Genomic DNA, 16,701 nt, shown 5'->3' on the forward strand with positions numbered 1-16,701 from the left:
TTCTTCTGACTGAGCCAGCCAGGGGCCCTCCATGTTTCATTGCTTTATTATTATTTTTTTAACCTCAAAGCCTCCTTTTTAAATGTACACCAGTCCAGCTGACAGACAACAGTTCTATCTCCATTTTGCTGTTTCTGTTTGCCATAATTCCTCTCCTCAGGCTAAAGTACATTTTAATTGAATGAAACCATCATTTTGTATTCAAGTTAGATAAAAAGTTCAGTCTTCCCTTAGTGTGGTTCACCTTATTATTTTTTTTTTTTGTGGTTCACCTTATTAAATGGCCTGTACAAGATATACTGATCTTGAGTTTGAAACTCTAAGCTCAGAGATTTGTACATTTCTGGGGATCCTGAGAATATGGTCACAGGGCAGAGGGTATCAAAAACTTCTCAGTTTTAATAGTAATAATAGTAAGATCCTACCTCAGCTGGGCTACATTTAACCTGGAAAGGGAATGAAATGGAAAGCCAGATTGTTTTATAATTGACAGCTTTGTCTCTCAGCAGATGGCTGTAATCTCCTGCATGTGCCAAACACAGACTCTACGATTTTTGAGTTTGTAGTGAAAACAGAAAGGACAAATATTTATCGTAATTACAACATTTGTGCATTGGATATAGTTTCACAGCCTTTTAATCCTCCTTGATTAGAAAATACAGAGTGTTTTTTTTTCCTTGCCAGTTGAAGAAGTTTGTTTACCATCACTTTGAGAAACATTTCAAGTTTTAATAAGTATAAAGCTAGGTCAAACAGAAACAGAAAACAGTTATCTTTCTAGTTCACTTCCCAGTGAATCTATATGTCCCACTCAGAAAGTTTCAATCACCACTAGTAGCCCCCAGTCAGCAACTACAGCACTCAAATTCAAGAGGCATTGTAGTCAATTTTGGATTTGCCTGAGGAAATGATCCTGTTTTCAATATTTTTTCTTTCCACTCATTACTGTTGGTTAGTTATTGTCAAGAAGGTCAGTTGGGAATCTCTGGAGTGATTTACATAATTAGGTTCTCTGTGTAGTTTATGGAAATTACTTTTGGGGCAACTTGACCCTCACCTGATTAATCCCATCAGATTATGTCCACCTTCATTGTTAATAAATCACTGGTCAGCATCTGCATTATGATCATCCTGAAAAGTACTGAGCTATTTCTGGAGAACTGAAAATTATAATTCAAATGTGAAGTCCTTGGACTGAAGTCAAGGTTCCCCTCAGTTTTGGAGTAATGGAAAGATATTATTTATATATAATATTTAACATATTTATAATAGTATCAGAAACTGCACCAGCAAATGTGAGTTCAACACACACATCCTCCACTTTAAATTTTGGAGCCTTGGGCAAGTCAGCTGATTATTTCTTGACTTGGTAAATGTCAAGAATTTACCAATGTTACTTTGAGGACACCAATGGCTCAGTCCATTGGGCATCCAACTCTCAGTTTTGGCACAGGTAATGATCTCAAGGTTGTGAGATAGAGTTCTCAGTAGGGATCTGAGCTCAATGAGGAGTCTGCTTGAGATTCTCTGTCTCTCCTTCCGTACTCCTTCAAATAAATAAATAAATACTTAAAAAAAAGATTGCTACTTTGAGAAAAATGTCCAAGTATATATACATGGCCTCTCAGATTCTTACTTCTCACCTTTCATTATCACATTAGTATTATTTTGTATGGTACTATTGCCAGATCATACCATGGCCTATTAGTGCTCTCTTTACTACTTAAAATAGAGTCAATTAATGTCTTTAAATCTAATCGGTTAAGAAGCCAATTCTAGAAGTCCTAGAACCAACTCAGAAAATTCATCCTTTAGTTTCTCTTCTTTCAGAACCACTCTTAGTACCAGAATTTGTATTAGGGTTCTCCAAAGAAACAGAACCAACAGAGAGAGAGACAGAAAGACAGAGAAAGACAGAAAGAGATAAAGAGACAGAGATAGTGAAAGAAGAGAGAGAGAGAGGAGGGAAAGGGAGAGAAAGGGAGGGAAAGAGATTTATTATAAATTATTGGTTCATGCAGTTGTGGAGGCTGGCAAGTCAAAAATCTTCAGGGTGGGCTGGCAGGCTAGAGACCCAGGAGAGCCAATGTTCCAGTTGAGTCTGAGGCAATCTGCTTTAGAACCAGGAAAAACTGATGTTTGCAGATGAATGTTGAAGATGTAGTCTGCTGGAGAAGTCTCCCTTACTCAGAGGAGACCAGTCTTTTTATTCTATTCAGGTCTTTAACTGACTGAATGAGCTCATCTGCTTTACTCAAATTCTATTAATGTAAATGTTAACTTCATCCAAAACACGTTCACAGAAACACCCAGAAATGTTTGACCAAATCTGGGCATCTCATGGCCTGGGAAAGTTGACACATAAATTTAAGCACCATATTCAGTAAAAGTCACCCCAAAATAGATTTTCCCTGACTTCCACTTCTGTATTCATACTACCACTAGGGTGAACCTTAAGTGCAAAGCAGATCACATCATTTCCTGCTTAAAACTATTCAATTATTCTACTTATCCCAAGGGACAAAGGACACACTTCTTAAAACCAGCTTTAAGCCTTCTCCATTTCTCACCTGACTTCAGTCTCTTTCCAAGTATACTTCCTACTCCCCAGGACCACTCCCATCCCACCAAACAAGCTCCTTCTCTTCTAGTCTACAGAACTATTTACATTTCTAACAACATACCAAATTTTCATGCCTCTTTATCCAGGTTCTTCCCTCTGCCTTCACCCCTCCCCAATTCACCCATCCCCAACTATATTTGCCTCTAAAACATGTATTCAAAATCCAAGAACCATCTTAAGCATCTCCTTCTCAAGAGATGGCTTTATTGAACTCCAAAGTTATTTTCTTCTTGATATTACCACTGAACTATGCCACTATAGCATTACTCTGAAATGTCTTCATTTTCTCTTTATGTCTGGCTGAAGCTCTGTTAAGTCCAATAACTATCTTTTTTTGTTCTCTCAGTGTCCCATGTGGTATCCGATTCCCATTAAGAACTCAAAAATTGTTTGTGGAATGAATGAAAGATAAGGGATTAGATGTATAAATTGGGGCCTAATTTGACAATCAGCGGGGGAATCACTAAACATTTTTAATTAAAAAAAATCTCTTCTTGAAAGAAGTAAGAAGGAGTTGTATTTTAAAATTAATCTGTCATTGATGGGGAGAAGGGTTGAAGGCAAGATGGAAGAAAGAAAAAGAAATGAGGGAGGCTATGTAGGTGATTATAATAGTCCAAGGTCAAGATAGGAAGGAGTTAAACCAGGCAAATGGAGTAGAAATAGGAGATGCTCCTATTTATGAATATTTTCCCTTTCTTTAGAGCATGTGGTAGAATTGCATTTTCTTTGACCCCGTTGAAAGTAGATATGGCTACATGATTTTCTTGGCCACTGAGATGGATTGGAAGTGACATGTGCCACATCTAAACAGAAGCATGAAGAGCCAGTACATGATCTGCCACATTGTGATTTTAGTCTCATTGATCATGACCATGTGTCAAGATGTAATCTCTGCCAGTCTGGTTCTCTGAAAGACAATATTGGGCAGAATTTTTCTGCCAACCTGTACTGGACACGTACTGTGAGTCACTCTTGTTGTGTCAAATAAATGAGATTTTGGAACTGTTTGTTACTACAACAAAACCAAGCTTATCCTGATTTATCAGGATTTGGAAACTGGTAGAAGAGGGTCTGAGTAGCACAAAACATTAACATTTAGCATGAGGGAGTAGAAGACTTTAGGCTTGAATGACTGAGTCTGCCACATGTTGTTGTCATAATATGTACTTCACAACTGCAGGACTCTGGTTCACATCATAATCTATCTGAATTGTGGCCCCTAGAATTGTGTCATGCATAACCTACACAGATGTACACAGCAGCCCTGGGAATGATTCATTCAGAAAAAAATATATTATTTATTGTCCACTGACTCCTAAATGACATTCTGAGTGCTGCAAATACAAAGGCAAAATAGAGTTTATCACTCTGTGTGATGTGGTCAGAGGCCACACAATGTGGCAGATGCTCTGATAGATCGACTGTGCACAGACAGAAAGAGGCAATCAGCTCTGTGAGTTGCAGTTGAGCTGCAGTTTGAAGGCTGATTTGGAATTGTTCATGCAGAGAAGGGAAGTGAGTCATTTAAGTGCAAGAAACAGACAGGTAAAAAGTCCATGAGACATTAGAGAAACTGCAACAGGTCTATGTAGCTATGGTTTTAGGTATAAATTTTGGAGATGAATAGGAATGGTAGGGAAAAGATTAGAAAGTTAAGTTGGTATCATTTTGAAAGATTTTGTATTTTGCCAATGATTTAGTCTTCATTTCTGGTACAAGAGTCTCAGTATCTTTCTAATCAGTTTAGTGTTGTATTTTTTATGTTTTAAAAACACATTTGTAGGAGATTCCTGTCATATCATTGATAGAAGCAAGGATATTAGATCTAAAAGAGGAAACTGATATATTCTGGTTGGTTTCTTTTGATTAGATTTCTGATTTGAAAGATCATTATTATTCACAAAAAAATGAGTAAACTTTAGTTAAATTTTGTTAATACTGATCACAAGGACAGATCCAACTCCATAATTGATGCTTCTTTGAAATTTTACTGATTTCAATGTAGCTTGAAATATACGGGCCAATCATTTAGAAACTGGAAATCTTTTTGGCATACAAAGATTGCTTCTCCTAAGGGGATTTGATATGTAATCATGCAGGGCCATAATACCACCCAGAGCTAGAGAACTTTTCTTCGAGAACTTATAAAGAACAGAGGTCACCTACTTATAATCTGAATTTACAATTCCTCTAGAGGGCAAAGTCCAATTGGATGAGCTCTGTGTCTGATCTTTTTTGATTTTTGGCTTTTAAAGTCTTCCCCATACTGACATTATCATGATAGATTGCCACCTGTATCATGGGCAATGATTTCTGGTTAATGTTTGTCAGTTCAGGCATTACCATAAAATGCTAGCGTCTAGATCTGCTGCATCATCAGAATTTGAAATAAGACCTTTAGGCATTCTCCGTACCATAAAATTACTGCTTTCAGCCTTATGTAGCCCCTTTGTTAACCTATTTATGTTTTCAGATATATTACTTAATGTTAACAGTTTTAATTGTCCTCTGCTTTTTCACTGAATGGATAAAAATCATGCAATAAGGAATAGCCTAGTGATGTTGCAAAGGACCCATCATGATAACACAACTAGTCCCTGGAACTCTTCATCTGACAATGAAAAGGCATTGAACTTTAAGGCTTTTATACATTGGTGAGGAATTCATGAAAAAGAAGTCTTCAGAATGAAGAGAAAATCAGGGAGTAATAAATGGCCTGGTGAGACATAGATGTCAAAGTAGCTGCCATATTTTGGCATATCTAAAGTCAAAGGAGAACTTGATTTAAATTTTTATTCATTTGAGGGAAAGGCAAGATAATTATTGCCTACCCAAGGATTATTGTCTTAGGGACCCTGTAGAGCATTCCCCTAAATTGAGAAATATTTGTACTAGGGAATCTAGTGCCTGGCACAGAGTAATCACTCCATTAATACTAGCTATTAATATCACTATTCCACTGAACCAAGAAATAAATTGAAAATTTCAAGTTGAATTTAAAATCAAGTACTCCTTTGGCTTTTATATTAATTAACACATAGCCTATGATTCAAGCCATATACATTTTTAATATTGCTGCCAAATTCACAATTTGATGAGATGGCTTTCCTGCCACTTGATAATGCTGCAGATGGCAAGATAGCACTGCCATGTCTGACACCATGATAGCACTTACCATGTCTGATAAGCCATGTTCAATAGAGATGTGATTTAACCAAATGAATCTGTGGAACTGAAATAACAAATTTTCTCATAATGATATTGACCATTTTGTAGCCTTTAGGAATACCTATGGTTACAGCTTTAGGAAAATGCAATATATTCCAGACATTCTGTTAGGTCTCATATTTACCACCATTACCTCATTTGATCTTCTCAGCAGTCCTATGAGGTATGAGTCTTACTTCTCTTCACATATGAGGAAACTGAGATTCAGCAACTGGCCCTCATCACACAGTCAGTAATTAGTAGGCTGTGGTTTGAATCCAGGCTGACTGAATTCAAAGTCTGTGTTTTTAATCACTGTAATTCATGGCTTTCCCACTAGTGCAAGTTCAGTGTGAGCTTTATTCCTTTCTTTGCATTATTTTATGCATCAAGAGGCTTCACAAATGTGATTCCTTAGACTGTCTGAATGATTGAGTGAGCCTCAATGCAAGGATTGTTAGGTTTCTCTGAAACACCCTTTCTTTGATAAATCTCTCAAAGGGAATAGTCCAGGGATAATAAATTGAGGCATCTTGGGGACTCATGGGAATTTACCTCTGTGATTGATGGAATGAGAAGGCTGTCACCTGCATATGTAGTAAATAAAGCCATGGAAATGCATGAGATTGCCACCTGAAAATTGACATTGGTTTGTTCATTTTCTTATGGGAAGAATACAATTGAAATGAAGGGAGCTGAGGGGAACCATAAGAGTGATTGATAGAAAGATACAGAGTTTAGATTAGGAAACTGGAAAAAAATATAAGGTTTTATTATTATTATGTCTTCAGTGTTTTTCAGCACCCTTTCCTCAGTGCAATCACAAAGTATACAGCACTCTACTAGGCACCATGGAAGATAGAGAGACAGAGAGACAGAGAAAGAGGGGTGGAAGGAGATGTGCTTTCTGCTTTTAAGGAACCAATGATTTGATTAATACATTAAAAATTATCTGGGTTGAAGGGCATGTGCATGAACAGTATAAGCACATGTTCATCACCCAAGGCCACCTTTACTGATCATTTCATACAATCTGTCTCTAAGCAAATGGACCTTCTAAAAAAGAAATCCAAGCTCTCTTGACCAGCAAAGGCTAAGCAGGATGTGAAATGTAATGTGTCAAAGGTATGCAGGCAAAGCATTTTTTAAATAGACAAAGGAAAGAAAACCAGGGCAAAAGCCTGCCTTTTATGATATGGCAAAGGAAGGCAGATAATTAATGATCTAAGTGCCAGAAAACTTTGGTGCCTTCATTTACCTCAAATTTTGTAAGGGAATTATTTTAGAGAAATGATTACAAAAAAAGACTTACCCAGAGTTATTTAAATAAGGATTTTTTTCCATCTTATATTTTATACTTCAAAATGTATTTACTTTTAATTTGTATGTGATATAAAGTGCAGACATTTTTGTGGGTCTGAGATAATCATCAAGGTACCTTCCAAGGGTACTTGGCCAACTTTTTAGAAATCCTTAAGTATCGACTTCCAAACCACAGTCACATGAAAATGATAATGGAATAGAGTAAGCATTATGTTAGAAGGAAATAACAGGAGGTGAAAGATTCAAAAAGAGAAAGAATAATATTCTCCTTTAAATGCAAGGAAACAGGAGGATAACAACTTCTAACAGACCGTGAATTTGGGCTTCCATGGAAAATAGTGAACATTTCCCTTTGAGACATTTCAAAGTAGGGTGAATCATGTTTCTAGTATAGTCTTTCTAATTAAGTCTTCTGTATCTGTCTGTAGGATGTGGGATTAGCTGTGCCTCTGACTCCCATGCCCTTTCCAGCATTTAATTCCAGTTGGAATACTTTAGTGTGAAACCCTACTTCCATCCGTTAAGGTCATAGCTGTTAAGAACTTGCTTGTGAGTGTAGGCTATTGTTTCCTCTGAAGGAACAGTTCCCAGAGAGTGACGTGGCTCAAGGACAACAGTGTACAAGTAGGCATTAAACAAATGCATGTTGAGTGTTTTTGAATTGATAGACCATGACCATAATTGGAGAACACCTCTCTCCTGCTGCCCCTCCCTAGTATAAAATTTATCTCCTTTTTATTGTCCTCATGACAAAGGATAGGTTCAGAATTCTGTCAGTGGTCAAGCCCTTTGCCATTTGGACAGTCACCAACTCATCTACTCACTTGGGTTTTGAAGGTAAATAATGACTTCCACTCAGGTTTAATGATAGTTTCACTTTGAAGTGTTTAGAAGATAAAGACACCTCAGCACAAAATAATGTTCTCCCTGGATTACTATGATCATCGAAGACCAGAAGGTGAAAAGGAAGACTCTGGTAGTATAAGCTATTTAGTACCCATCAATACACAGTTCATCCTTTTTGGACAAAGGATATCACAGAGACCTGGCCAAATTAGAAGGGCAGGAAGCTTCTGTGGGCAAACAGAGGTGGTATTCTACTGCATATACCTCTGCCCAAAAGAAGCTTCAAAAATTCTTCATACCCATAGGCCAAATGAAGGCTTTAAATCTCACCAAAGACCATCGCACATCTGAACTGGTATCTTCCAGACTATGCATGAACCCTGGAAGACCAGATGTGCATATTGTTTTTCCATAGCTGAGATTTAAGAATACCCAATCGTGTCTTTCTTTTTTACTTTATGGATTAGTGTCAGTTAAATGTCTTGGTTTAAAAGGTGTCAGTGAAAAAGCTAACAGAACTTCATTTGAAAAGAAGGGTGTTAAGAGACATAATAACTTAAAATCAACCTCAATTCAGATAATACTTAGGCTTTCTTCTGTAACAGAATGATTTAAACTGAAATGAGCAAAACTCTTGATTAACCAGAGATTCAGTCATAATTATTTGAAAGCTTCAAATGAGGACAAAAATCATATTTTTAGGCAATTTAGAATTTAAATATGCATATAAAAACACATGCATAAAATTCATTCCTTGGTTACTTAAAAGCCTAAGCATATCAGTGAGAATGACTGATTTGTTAACATTTAAGGGAAAAAAAAAACTGAAGTTAAAGTTCACCAGATCAACATAATTATTGGTCATTTTTACAACAGCTGAGACATCTGAACGGGAAAAAAAAGTCTTTATGGGATCCCTGGGTGGCGCAGTAGTTTAGCGCCTGCCTTTGGCCCGGGGCGCGATCCTGGAGGCCTGGGATCGAATCCCACATCGGGCTCCTGGTGCATGGAGCCTGCTTCTCCATCTGCCTATGTCTCTGCCTCTCACTCTCTCGGTGTGACTATCATTAAAAAAAAAAAAAAGTCTTTAAAGTTTGGTTATCTGCTTTTGTTTACTTATTTTGTTTTTTTGCTTTTCATTTTTCTTTCATTTGCTTTTTGCCTCATGGCTCCCTCAAACCAAATATTTTTATTTTTTATTACAGTAAGATTCAAAAATATGTCCAATGACTCAACAATCATACTATAGCTCTGAAGTGGCAGAGAATGAGTCCAAGTCTGCCTGACACCCATAGTTTTGCTATTTCCACTATGCATGGTAACTATGATTTCTTCATTTATAAAACAAGGGTGTCTACTTCATAAGGTTTAAGAAGATGACATGTGTTTAACATCTAGAACAGTATCTGACATCTGGTAGGTATCCACAAAAAAATGTGATGTTAGTAGTAATGATGGTGGTTATTGCTATAATAGGAAAATGAGCTGGAAAGACTCACCCCCTGAATGATCTGAGAATAATATCTTAAGTTCTTTAAAATAAAAATAACGATGACTGTGGAGTACAAACTAATTATCTCCAAAATCTGCATTCACTTTTTTCTTGCAAGAACAGATAGCTTCTCCAATAGATATGGTCACACACCATAGATCACAGTTAAGTGTTGAGTGGGTGGAGGATATTTTGCAGTGGTCCATAAAGAGGAAGAAAAAAATTATGGTCACTTCAAAAATTATATCACAATGACTACAAAGCACTAGAATAATTGCCTAATAAATACCTCTTGAAAATTCTTTTCATGGGCTAGAATATGAAGCTCATCCCAGAATCAGAGGAACTAGTTTCAACCAAAACAGTCACAAAACAGCACACTTATATTTTAGCTTATAATGAATGAAGATATTCCAGCTATGTCTACCAGGTTTAGAGGTCTCTTATACACATAGTTGTATCGCGATGGCAGGAAAAGAGATTGGAAACTGCCCCAAAGAAATCTGTTTTAGGTAAGAAGCTTATGATAGCCCACTACAGAGGCAGAAAAAGCAGGAGTGACATTCTGTATGGGTGGGCTCTGTCCCACCCTCTCAGCTCTATAATTATCCGAAGGAAAAATCTTGAAGTGGACTAGAGAGAAAGATATCAATAGCTCAGGGTCAAAAGCTATTCTTTGTATGCAATTTCTATCAGAGAATGTAATTCTCTGGTCTTTATTTCATTTTATAAAATACTCATGTGAACATCCTATACACTCAGACTCATAAAAAAAGTAGCTGTAGCAGCAAAAATGTCTGGCTTTCAAGATCAATGCTACATATGTCCCATTTTAAATCACGTTTAGCAATTCTAATTTATGAGGTAGTGACTTAAAACTAATATTATACTATTTAATACAATTACAAATTGTTATTTGATTCTAACACCTCTGTAACATATTCATCTTCAAATCAGCAGCAGCCCATTACCCACTTCTCACCTAGGAAAATCAAGGACCAACATGAGTAGAAAGTTTTCCATCTGAAGAACCTGAAAAAGGATTGTCTCTTAGCTGCTTTAGATCAAAATCCAGCAAGAATAGAATCTCGTTTCCCACATCTTTCCCCTTCACATCCACATTGGGTAATTAAAGGAAAAACAGATATGGAAAATTCATCTGAGAACATTAAATTAATTCTCTGTGAAATTTCATTATTTTATCCATAAATGGTATGGTGTAGGTTATAAAGTAGTCAGCAATTGTATTAGAATGGGCTGCAGTGTAAATTTTTTTAAAACACTAAATTTCATCACCAAAACAGAATTGGAGATACCATAAATGAATGTGGGCTTTAATCTTTGATTGAATATAAGATTCACACTCAACTGTGTGACTATTTTGCACATGATCAGGAAGAGAGAAAATTTCCCATTAGCTGTTGCATCAAGCTTTTAGTTCAAGAAAAAATGTCTTGCTCAGTAAAACTAAAAACAAAACCAGGTCTTAGCCAATTTGATTTCTCTTTGCAGGGCTGACGTAAAAGGGTGACTTGACTAAAACTTTTACTGGTTGGTTTTTCATTTTGGGGGTTTTTGTTTTGTTTTGTTTTGTTTTATGAGCTAAAGGAGAAGGAATCGTTAATAGATGAGCCTAAGGCACTCTGAAATATACTTACTAAATAATAAACTTATCAATTTCTTCCAAATGAATAAATTATTAATTCTCATCCAACTTGACCAAACCTAACAGAGAATGCAGGTGCCACAGAAGAGAAATGAATCTCTGCAGAGTGTATAGTATGTGATGGGAGGGTCAAGGCTGACATTAGATAGGAACCTTAGAGACAATGCCTTAAAACATAGGAAGGGCGATATTCAATTAAACATTAGGAGAATCTATTGCAATTTTAAACATTTTCAGCTTCACAGTAGAGAAAATGCTGAAGGACAGGAAAAGGTGTCCACCTGAAACTTTTGAGATCCATCAATATTGATTCACATCTCTAGTAAAAGAATTAATTCTACACTAGAACTAGCATTGGTAATGGGAGGGTATGACTGTGTCCAGCCCTTTTCAAACCTGTTTTAAACATATATCCTCCCATATTTATTTATTTCAATAACCCAAGGCAAGTTTTCCATTTTCCTAGGGGTGAGGGTGGTTTTTCCATGATTCCCCTAAATTTAATGGCAAAAACAGCCATTTGTTACAAATTCTATGTTTCAGGAACTTGAACACAAGAGAGATGGCTTGTCACTGATGCATACTGATGAAGCCTCATCTGAAAGATACTACAGGGGAAGGTTAGGGACTGGAATCATCTGAAGGCTGTTCACTTGCATGCCTGATGATTCATAATGGCTCTCAGCTGGGACTTGATCTAAGACTGTCAACCAGATCACCTACAGGTGGTCTTCATGGAGCCTGGAATGCCTCAAAATTTGGTGGCTGGGATCCAAAAGTAAATGTCCCAGAAAAAGAGCCAGATGGAAGTGTAGGTTGTAAAGTGTCCTAGCCTCAAAAGTCACACAGTGTGCCTTCCTTTGCCTTCTATTTCTTGGGCAGTCATGGCTGACCTATATTCAAAGGGTGAAAATTAGATTCCACCTTCTGATGGGAGAAATGTCAAGGTTCTACAATTGTAGAACTGGAAACACAAAAACAGGGACCTTTTTTTGAAACAATCTGCCACATTGTTTCCCTTCTTTTTCCTTCTTTTCTTTCTTTTGTGTGTGTGTGTGTGTGTGTGTGTGTGTGTCCTGTCTGTGCTTTCTTATAGTTTCTAGAAAAAAAATAACAAGTTATTCACAGAGAGCACATTTCTAGTAAATTCTAGTGATATTTTGGTTATTTGCTATGAATCAGCTCATTTCAGATTAATAACTTTTGTACATGGGGTTATTCTGGTATGTCTACCAGATTTTTAAAAGATTTTATTTATTTATTTATGAGAAACACAGAGAGAGAGAATGAGAGACAGAGAGAGACACACAGAGTGAGAGGCAGAGACACAGGCAGAGGGAGAAGCAGGCTCCATGCAGGGAGCCCGATGTGGGACTGGATCCCAGGTCTCCAGGATTGCGCCCTGGGCTGAAGGCGGCGCTAAACCACTGAGCCACCTGGGCTGCCCCAGATGTTTGTTTTGACACAGACATTTTGGAATTTATATTTAAGAATAAAAGAAAGGAACAGATCTTGAAAGTGATAGTTGTTGGAAAGAAGTCCAGAACAGGTAAGAAGATGTTTAAAAGTGGAATGAAGACAGATGTTAGGATTGGAGTCTATTGAGAAAAAGGATTTACAATGTGAAGGAAAGATCGTTTTGCTGAAAAGGATTAAGTGTTTCTTGGTGTGTGTAAAGCTTCTGATAATTTTTAGAAATTAGTTGTTTGACTTCAGGACATGTTATTTTCTGCATATTGTTAAGTAAACATTTTAATTAAAAATGTTTTCATTTATATATCAATAGATATTGTAGGCTCCTTTTAACATTCTGGGAATGCATGAGTGATGCTTTCTTTCTGCATCATGCTTCTCCATGTTTTTGACTACTTTCCTCTGTCTTTGTGTTATTGCTCTGACTAAATGAGAACACTTGATGATAGGTCTGTCACTCAACTACCTGGACTGAAATAGCCAGAATCATAGGAACCTTGAGCTAATGCAAATGGGGGTTAACAAACACAGGGAGAAGAAAGAGTTATCTCTTCCTTTGAAAACCACATCCCATGAATATTCCTTATTATCTTTATAAATCTACATTGAAAAATTTATTCTATAGAAATAATTTTAAAAATACATGACATATTTATTACTGTATCGTTTATAACAAGTAAAAATTGAAAAGAAATTAAATGGTCATCAACAGAAGAATATCTATGTGATATATGCATATCTAGAACACTATTGCAACCTTAAAATAATATATATCTACTTTTAGGGAAATGTGTTTAATTGATTCATTAAAAAAATTTCCAGAATACTAGGAATACCAGAATCCCATTTGTATGAGAAAAGATATAAAATTTCATTCTAGATGGCAAACTTAGCACCACTTTAGCTACTCCATATTATAAAAAATCTTTAGAAATGATCTTGTACTTTTCTTTTTAAATTTCACATCTGGTATATAAATCAAGAAGGAGAACTCTTAATGGATCATAACAAATTAAAAATTCTTGAAAGGTGGGAAATGAGAGGAATGAAAGGTCTCAAGACATAGAACATGTTTTTCTTCTAGAAAAGTTGAGGGCAGTACCTAGGGAACTTCATACCCAAGTGTAGTTGGTCCTGGATTCAAAAGTGGTCCTGAGAGTAACCAAATGGTAATCAGAAGAGGGTATCAAGCAGGACAGATTCTGCATAATCTACCTTCTTAGGCCAGAAGTAACCACAAGGGTTTCACATTCAGGTGGGATGGGGGTGGGAGGGTGTTAGGCTGCGACAACTTGGGGTCAAGGAAATGGGATAACATTAAAGACTACATATTGCACTAGTGGAATAGCTATAGAGATGAGAGCACACAAATAGTCACCAATCACATCATGCTTTTTTTGGAATTGGTCCATTTTAGAAAGGATGTACAAAAAGACATTAGGGTTCAAAGCCAATGGCCAAGAAAGAATTCTTGAGACGTCTTTGATGCAAAAAGGTGATTTTATTAAAGCATGGGGACAGGACCCGTGGGCATAAAGAGCTGCACCAGGGTCATGAGGAGTAGCCCATTATAGACTTCCAAGTTGGGAAGGAGTTAGGGATAGCATAAGCCTCTCAGGAATTTTGGAAGCAAGGTTCCCAGAACCTTGAGGGAGTTAGCTAATGTTGGAAAAAGTCATTTATCACCATCTAATAAAACCTTAGTCACAAGACCCTTCAGATGTATATTGGTGGGCCATATGCTTGGGGGATGATTGCCAACATGTATCGGGAGGAAGGTGGGTTAGATATAAAGGAGATTTCTAAAGAAATTTTTATATGTTAAAGTAGACTTACAAGGTCCTGGGGGTCGGGCTAAGATGACTGACTGACTTTTGCCCTTAGCAAAGTATCAACATCGAGGCAATTGAGTCCCTAGAGGAATGTCACCCTGCCTGTTTTAAGGACTTACCAATGGGTGGGCTATAGGTAGTAAGGACATTTAATAATTTTTCTTCTGCCTTTGTTTCCCATATCAGAAGTGTCCCTTTCCTTTTGTGAGTGGTATGGAGTCAGCTCATATGTCTCTGAGACCCAAAAATTGAGAGCTTCTTTGTGCCTAGAGGGTGCACCTAGTGCCTTGGTGGTCATCACCATTCCACAAAAAATAATATGTTGAGGCACACCTATTACCATAAGCCTTATGGATATATTTAGATTACCCTGAGGAAAAGAGAAAGAAGGACGGTCATGAGGTTCACAAATGTTCAAAGGCAAAAAAAATATATATATATATGACTGGTCTAAATGCTAAGCTCTACCATAAACAGTGTCATGCTGAGAAAGTCAAATGAAAAAGACTATCAAGATGCATGAAAAGAGAAACACCAAATGAAAGAATGGTAAAAAGACTCCACAAAGAGCAGTACCTGCATATCTACTGGACAAAGAGGGACAGTTCTGAGCTAATATACTTTCCAAAATGATTAAACAAAAACAACAACAACAACAAAAAATGAAAGCAGGAAAGTTCTGCCCAAAGTTCCTGCCTGGGAAGAAATAGAAGTATTACAATTACTTGAACAGGAAAGAGAAAGAAGAAAATGTGCAAGAGGATGGTTACTAAAGTTGGCTGTATTGGAGATGGCTTTACTCCTAAATCTGAACAGCTACCTAAATCTAAAAGATTCATTAAGTCAATGGGCTTATGTTTCAAAAAGTCCATGTAACTCATCCTGAAATGAATGGCACCTTTTGCCTACCAATACATGATATAAAAAAAGAGTCTCCTATCCCCACTATATGCAACTTTAGGTATCATTATCAAAAGAACTGTCACTGAGGTGAAAGTGAGCATGTTGGGCCTTGTGACACAATCACAGAAGGAGGCAAAGTATTTGGAGAAGATTTACTGACAGGTTACCAGCAATCCTGAAAATGATGGATGCATAACTGTGGTCCTATGGTTTGACGTCAATTTCATACAAGTAACTCCTTATAATTATTGAAGATTACACACCATTAAAGAAAACCAGCATTACTGTGATGTTTCTGAATACTACCCAACAGCCTTACATATTTGCAATCTTCAAGAGAACTACTAATTCTATTGCAAAAACAAAACAAAACAAAAAACCATAAAATGGCCTAGTTTTATGAAAAGAAAATCATCAATCATTTGAGGAAAGCCAATACTTTGTTGTTCCTCAATAAAAGATGAACTTAATCATAAGGACAGAAACAGAAAAATAAGCATGACAAGAAGCTTAGAGTAAATATAATTTATATCCTAAAAAATGTGAGAAGATATTTAACCCATAATAAAATTAACCTAATATATAATGGAAAGTAAAACTTCATCATTGTTGGCAAGAAAATGGAAAAAATGGAGCCCCTGCACACCATTGATAAGAATGTAAAATGGTACAGCTGTTAAGGAAAATAGTACGGAAGTTCTTTTAAAAATTAAAAATAAAATTACCAGATGATCTAGCAATCCCATTTCTGGGTATTTATACAAAATAATTGAAATCAGGATCTCTAAGACATATTAGCACTTTCCTGTTAATTGCAGCACTATTCACAAATCGCCAAGATATGGAGAGAACTTAAATGTCCATCGATGGATGAATGTGTAAGGAAAAGGTGGTATATGGATAAAATGGAATATTATTTACCCTTTAAAAAGAATATTGTGATAACATGGATGAACTTTGAGGACACTATGCTAAGTAGAATAAACCAGCCACAGGGGGACAAACATTTCATGATTCTACTTACATAAGCCATCTAAAGTAGTCAAAATCAGAAGCGAGGAGTAGCATGGTGGTTTCAGGGGCTCAAGGGGAGGGCAAATGAGAAATTTCTATTGGATGAGTATATGAGATGATGAACAATTTTTACATATCTACTGAACAACATTATGCCTGTAATTAACAACACTTAAAAATTTAAAAGCAGGGATCCCTGGGTGGCACAGCGGTTTGGCGCCTGCCTTTGGCCCAGGGTGCGATTCTGGAGACCCAGGATCGAATCCCACATCGGGCTCCCGTTGCATGGAGCCTGCTTCTCCCTCTGCCTATGTCTCTG

General features: G+C 36.8%; 1 pseudogene; it reads left to right on the plus strand.

The window, feature by feature from the left end:
- Positions 1–14,395: 14,395 nt before the first annotated feature.
- LOC129495924 (ribosome biogenesis protein NSA2 homolog) lies at positions 14,396–15,620 on the plus strand (annotated as a pseudogene).
- Positions 15,621–16,701: the final 1,081 nt, after the last annotated feature.

Source organism: Nyctereutes procyonoides, unplaced genomic scaffold (genome assembly GCF_905146905.1).
Source record: "Nyctereutes procyonoides isolate TBG_1078 unplaced genomic scaffold, NYPRO_anot_genome, whole genome shotgun sequence".
Classification (NCBI taxonomy): Eukaryota; Metazoa; Chordata; class Mammalia; order Carnivora; family Canidae; genus Nyctereutes; species Nyctereutes procyonoides.